The following is a 7,392-nucleotide window of genomic DNA, read 5'->3' as shown; positions in this document are numbered from 1 at the left end:
CATCCATAGTATCCATCTCTGAAGCATAAAAATCACCATGCAACACATATTTATCCATAGAAATCTTCAAATCCTTATAGATTTGAACATCCTTATCATCCACCTGTGTATGTTCAATTTGTTTTGCTGGTACTTGCAATTTTGTTGCCAAGCTAACATTGATAAAATTATGTTTACAACTAGGATTGATAGAAACAATGATCTTCTCCTTCTGAATCAAGCCATGAACCTGCAATAAGGAGACACCCATAGCAATTAACCCCTTATGTGTCTCATTCTCCTTTTTTCTAGCCCTAGACCATTTGTCCAAAAAGACTTTTTCAAATTTTGCATCTGAAAGTTTGCTCAACTGCTTTTGGTCAAGTGATGACCACCAATTTACAGCCTCATCTCTCAGATTAAGTGACATTGGAACCTTCCAATATTGCCCTTTTATGGACTTGTGTGTCTGTATGACCACTTGTTGTAGATCTAACCCAAGAATATTATAGATCAGATATGAAATAGCTCTGATACCACTTGTTGTAGATCTAATCCAAAAATATACAAGAACAGAAATAAACCCAAGAATAATAAGATTGAAATAGATAGAAATGATTCTCTTTATTGATATCAAACCCTTAAGGTAGGGCAACACCATACATTCACTCCTTAAGGAAGGAGAACACTCCACAAGCCATATGCCTGTTCATACAATAATCCTTCTCTTCATATCTCTCCATGTGGAGTCTCTAGCCTTTATATAGGCCTCATACATACAATACCATGTATCATTACCATGGTTTCCTCATACCATCAACTAATACCATGGGCCCCTTACATTATTATTAACTACTTGTGGTCCCTTACATGACATGGGTTAACCACCTTATTTATTACTATGGCCCATCCCATTATTACATTATTACCTTGGGTACCTCCCTTGGTACCCCATATTATCCCCCCTAGGTATATAACATCGCTGGCCGATTGCACTCCTCTTTTGGGGGGTGAAGTGCCTAACAAAAGAGTCTATTTGATCTCTAGTATAGAGTCTTCTAGTATAGGGGGCATTCCGGTTACTTCGAATGTTCCCCCTCCAAGTTCTAAGAGTGTTTCCTTTGATTGGGATAGTCTTGTTGAGCCTCATCTTCCTTCTACTGCACCTTTCCAAATAAAAGTCAGAGTTAATTCCACAAATGTCTATCGATGTATGGTGGATGAAGGATCCTCTACAAGTATTATATCCCCTTTGACTTGGAAAGCTTTGGGTTCCCCAAAGTTGTTGACAGCTCAGAGTCAGTTGTTAGCCTATGATAGAAGACCTGGTGAATCTATGGGTGTTCTTCCTCAATTGCCTATCACTTTAGGTGGGAAGACTGTCTTAATCGATATGATGGTGGTTGATAGCCCTTTAGACTTTAATATGCTACTTGGGCGTGATTATGTCTATCCTATGAATGCTGTGGTGCCTTCACTCTTTCAAGTAATGTGCTTTCCTCATAACACGAATATTGTCACTATTGATCAGCTTGCATTTGATAATCACCACCCTAATTCGACTTTACTGCAGAATGCCCCTTGGTTTGTTCCAAGTGTTCAAGTAGACTCTACCCCGCCAAGGGTGAATTATGTGGCATTGAGTCCTCAATGTTCAATCGCTTCTGAGAAGGATCCTTTGGCCTATTATTCTCCTTCTTGGGACTTGGTCCCGGCAGTTGACTGAGAGATTCTTCCTATAGGGGCAAGGGACCCCTTAATTCCCTCTTTTGATCCTTGTAGTTCTCATGATTTCTCAAATCTTTCTTTTCCTTCACAGGAGGAACTCTTTGAAGCCATGAGTTATGACTAACAAAGGAGCCCTTGGTCCGATCCCTGCGAGGGGTTTGTCCAGAAGAACTATTATACGTAAGCCGAAAGGTTGCGTGGTTCCCTGTACCATATTGTATATATGAGGTACGCATTTTCAAGTTTTTTATTCTATAACACAAATATTTTATATGAATTTTCTATGTGGGATGCATTAACTTCTCGTCTAGTGTTCCTATTTATGTTTATAGAACTTAGAAGATTTCTCCTTTGGAAGTTTATGGTCGGTCCGTTCTGACAAGTATTGGTTTTCGAAACTGGCATATAGGTTAGGTTTTTCCACCTGCATTGTGCACTTATCAGTTTCCTTTCCATTTTGGACTTAGGATCGACCCCACTAGGTTATGGTGCGGAACCTTCTCATTGCTTAGAAGTATCATGACTTGTGTGGTAAAGCCTACCTTATCATGGGTGCCCTAGTTAGTACCTTTTTGTCGCTTGGCACTCATGCTGATTTTTCATCCCTAGGCTCGGGAGTCCTATTTAGTCCCGCCATGACTTATGCGATGAAGACTCATTCCTCTTTGCTTCTTCACTTCGTTCTGGCCTTATACTCTAGAGGCTACTTTGTGTTGAGTTGTACTACTACATTGCATGTTGACCACTTGCACCTTTTGGCCTAGAGCCGGCTTCACTTGGACTCGTGTTTAAGCCAACTTTTGACCATGATGACTGCAAAATAACCCTTGCATACCTTTGACTTCTGCAACTTGACACACCTTGACCCGTGGAAGGAACATACCTTTGAGTGTCCCTGACCAGTTTTCACCTCCCTGCATTGAGCATAGGAACGTTCCATTCCCAGGAACTAGATCATCTGTTTCACCAACACTCATTCTTTCCACTGTACCATAGCATTATTTTATTCTTTTTCCGGCTTAACAGAAAAAGAAAAAAAAAATTAAATATTCCAAAAAGAGCGGGAACCAGACGATATTTCCATTTATTGTTGGCAGCTAGAGTCAGTCATGTCGCCCTTGAACAAAGCACTCAAAACAAAGTCTCCTCAGCATGGGTGGGATTTAGTTTGACTTAGGTATGCCATAACCTTGTTATTGAGTCAGTTCTCCCCCGATTGTTTATCTCTTCCAATCATATGGAGGGTTCGTTCGTGCCTCCTGCATGGCGAACTTATACAGAGTCATGATATGTTGCCACATAGTCAGATTGAGTCGTGCTTTTGTTCAAGGGAAGTTAGCCTGAGTCGGCTTCTCTGCGGTGTCTCTTGACTCATTTTTCAGTCGACCATCCCTGGTTGTCAGTGTCATGTCTATCATCACATCAGTTATATTGGTCCTTTACTCGTGCCGGTTTGAGAAGGTCCCCATTGACTTCTTGCTGGCGGGTCTTGTCCTTATCGACGAAGACACCTTGCTCTTAGGACAGGCCTAGAGCTGCACCCTGGCCCTATTTTCGTTATTGATAGGTCACCTTGTGCTTAGCATCGATCAGTATCATGGTTCTTTGAATGAGTGGTTTCCATTGTGTTCGACATCAGCTTACATTATCACACATTGGGATTTGTGCAATACCTTGGTTTCCATTTGACCCTATTGGTGGATACCTCGCCTCTGTGTCAGCTTCCATTATTGGTTCGTTCAAAGGGTTTCTATCGTGCACTAGCCACATCTTGTGTATGCTGGAAACGTACTTCAGTTGGGTTACTACATATTTTTCGTCTGATTCTTTCCACATTATTGGCCTACGGGTTACACTCGCGCTAGATTGATGAAGGATGCCTTAATGCCTTCCTTCTAGCAGATCTTTCCCTATCGACTCCGACTCATTGCTCTAGGGCAAAGATCTAGAGTCCATTTGGCAGTACCTTGGGGTTTGTAGTCATTAGTGGCAGATCCTTCGCTATCGACAGTGGGAAATCATCATTGTCTCCTGATCGATAGATTCTTACAGGTGTTCGACTCCAGCTCATCTATTCACACTTGTTAGATTGTACTGGGTACCTTAACGCTCATTATCATTATCGATGAGTAGTCTCGCATTTGTTAATGGTATACATCAATGGCCGGTAATCAAATTATTTCTCACATGGTCGACTTCAGATCATTTATTCCCATGGTGTAGAAATGTACCACGGCGTTCGGTGACGACCTCAGGTTATATCAACATTCATTGGTTCACTTGACAGTTGCTCCTGTTGCTGCTAGTTGATACCACTCCACTTTATATTTTGCAGTCAGTCATGGCGACATTCTATATGCTGGCACCTAAGTTTGCAGTGTAGTACCATCCTATTCCATCATGTTCAGTTGGTACCTTTTGGGATCAATCTTTGATATCAGTGATCTGTTGCATCTTTCAGCATCATTGACAGTCTTATATGTGATATTCAAACATGTACTTGTTTATTATGATCAGATGATCAATTATGTATCTTTCAGTCATTTATACTTGTATACTTAGTGGATCTACTTGTACTTGATATGCGGACATGCTTTACTTTTTCTGAGCATGGGTATGCCCGCCTTAGACTGTTTCTTTCTGATCTCCTTTGGTGGCTTGGCAGGTTGAATTCTGGTGAAGTCCTCCTCGGTTTTTGACAGACTTCCTTTCCATGTACTCGCATAATATATTTCAGCCATCATGTACCCTTTCTGACCTCATATATTAGGGGGCATCTGTTATAGCTCCAAATCTCACACTTATGGTTTGTGATGTTGTACTCATGGCCTAGGGCAACCCCTCCTTCCAGACCTGGTCCTAAAATTTAAAAAACAACGTTTTATCCCTTATACGCGACATTGCCCTGAGTTAAACGCGTGTATACGTGGGTCTGTGTATATCCAACCCGTGTATATGTATTAAAACACTTCAAAAAATATAAAATTCCTTATTTTCGGGCGGAGACCACAGGTTTTACCTGCTGATCACCTGTTAGTGCCCGTGGCCCAACTGTTCCCAACCAACTCCCAACTAAAAAACTACTTTGGGAGAGGTATAAAAAGACCTCAAAGGGAAGGCCTAAGGGAGGAGAGAAGAGAGAGAAAGGTTATTATGCTGAGATTTTTCCCTTGATCAGGTCTGAAGTCCCTTGTGCCTTCTGCACTTCCCCCATTTGTCCAGGAAACCTTTGTTTCCTTGTGTGTTGATGTTCATCCACCATTAATGACATCATGGAGAGAGTCATGGAAGGAGTTTGTTAAAGGCTTGAGGCTGGAATGGATCCGGAAGGAAGATTTGCTTGGAGCCTGCTGAAGGTGATTCAGGTGAAAATATTCCTTTTTATGTACTTTATTTGTCTATAATAAAAGACACATGTCTTGGTTCCCGAAATGAATCTTCTTTATGTTAATGATATTCATGTTTAGAATTCATATGTAAATGGTTATTTGGATTTCATAACTAACTACCTTTATTTATAACATGAAGATGGTTTCTTTATAAGTTTTTGTCCATATATTGTTGTGTTCTTTGAATTGGTTGTTTTGCAGGACAAAAGAGAAGAAGGGAACTCCAAGAAGGGTTTGGACCCTAAATGTCTTCTCAAACGTAGGACCTAAGGTACGTACCCTTTACAATAGAATTTTCTTATAATAGCATAATGGTTGTGTGAATGTGTGCTTCTTTGAATAGACAACTTTCAGTCTGTTAGGGTTTCAACCCAAAAAGCCCTAGGGGAACATTTCCCTCCAACACTCATCTTCACCCTACTCCCACTGTGCTTGAATTAGCAGATAGATATAAAATTAAGCCAGAAGGAGTATTGGATGATGTGATCATCTCATTAGATTCTTGGGAATATCCTGTTGATTTCATTGTGCTTCAACCAAAGAACCCAGTAGGAGGACATCCCTTGATCTTGGGTCGACCATGGCTTGCTAGTGCTGATGCATATATTGGATGTCGCTCTGGTGATATGTATATTTCACATGGGGAATCTAGGAAGAAAGTTACCTTATACCCCCTTTCCAGATCTATTCAGGACCTTCGAGATACTTTATGGTTAGAATAGAGCAGTAATGAGGAGACTCAGCTCATTTCCTTTATCCATCAGCATATTGGGTCTTCACAAGAAGATGAGATTCAAGATTTCTTGAATAATCTAGACACTATGCCTAATTTTGAGCTATTGAGCAGATCTTCAGCCTACATTTTCAAGATAATCATGATTCTGAATCTTCTGTGCAGTTGCATTCAGCCACCCTGTTAAGTACTCCTGAGCCTGATACTACCTTTGTTGAGATTAGCCTTGGCAAATCCTTGTATATTAGTTCATATTTGGACTCATCTCAGTGAGAGCAGCTTGTGAATTTGTTGCAAAACCATCTTAGTGCCTTTGCATGGGGCTATGAAGATATGAAGGGCATCCCCCCTGAAACTTGTACACATCACATCTATATTTAGGAAGGAACCCGACCTGTCCAACAACACCAAAGGCGAATGAATCCATCTATAAGAGATATTGTGAAGGAAGAAGTACAAAAACTCTTGGATGTTGGTTTTATCTATCCTATTTCCGACAGTCAGTAGGTCTCCCCATTAGTGTTAGTACCTAAGAAAGATGGAAGATGGTGTATTTTTATTGATTATCGAGAATTAAACAAAGCCACTCTCAAAGATTACTTCCCTCCCCTTCATTGACCAGGTGCTTGATACCCTTGCAGGAAAGAAATACTTTTCCTTTTTGGATGGCTTCAATGGCTATAACCAAATATAGATTGCACCCGAAGATTAGGATAAAACTACTTTTACATGTCCATGGGGTACATTTGCTTATAGAGTACTCCCCTTTGGTTTATATAATGCCCTGACTACCTTTCAAAGGGAAATCCTGGCCATTTTTGCTGATCTAGAATTTGTAGAAATTTATATGGATGTCTTTTCTGTGTTTGGTTATTCTTTCGATGAAGCTCTCGGAAATCTGGAAAAAGTACTTCTTCGTTGTCACGAAGGCCATCTCGCCTTGAGTGGCACTAAATGTAGATTAATGTGTAAAGCAGGAGTGGTACTTGGCCATTTGATTTCTAGTAAAGGTATCCAAGTTGATCCAGCAAAGATCGAAATCATTCTGCATCTTCCTGCACCCAAAACTCAAAGGGAAGTAAGAGGTTTTCTAGGACATGCTGGTTATTATAGGAGATTCATTGAAAAATTTTCTAAGATATCTGCTCCTCTTTTTCGACTTCTAGCTAAGGATAGTGAATTTTCTTGGACCACAACTTGTCAATAGACTTTTGAAACATTGAAGGAAAAGTTAGTGCATGCACCAGTTTTACGAGGACCTAACTGGTCTCTGCCCTTTCATATTTCCTCTAATGCTTCAAATTTGGCTATTGGTGCAGCTTTAGGACAAGAGGAAAATAAACAATCCTATGCTATTTATTATATTAGTAAGAATTTGTCTTCTGCTGAACTAAATTATATAGTTACAGAGAAAGAGTTTTTAACTATAATTTTGCAATTAATAAGTTCAAGCACTATATTATAGGACATGAAGTATTTGTACATACTGATCATTCCGCGATTAAATATTTGATGAATAAACCATTAACTAGTGGTAGAGTGACTAGGTGGTTACTATTGTTG

Source organism: Pinus tabuliformis, chromosome 5_1 (genome assembly GCF_031772625.1).
Source record: "Pinus tabuliformis cultivar Carrire ecotype Pingquan chromosome 5_1, CPIR1, whole genome shotgun sequence".
Taxonomy (NCBI): domain Eukaryota; kingdom Viridiplantae; phylum Streptophyta; class Pinopsida; order Pinales; family Pinaceae; genus Pinus; species Pinus tabuliformis.
This window is presented reverse-complemented; position numbering follows the sequence as displayed.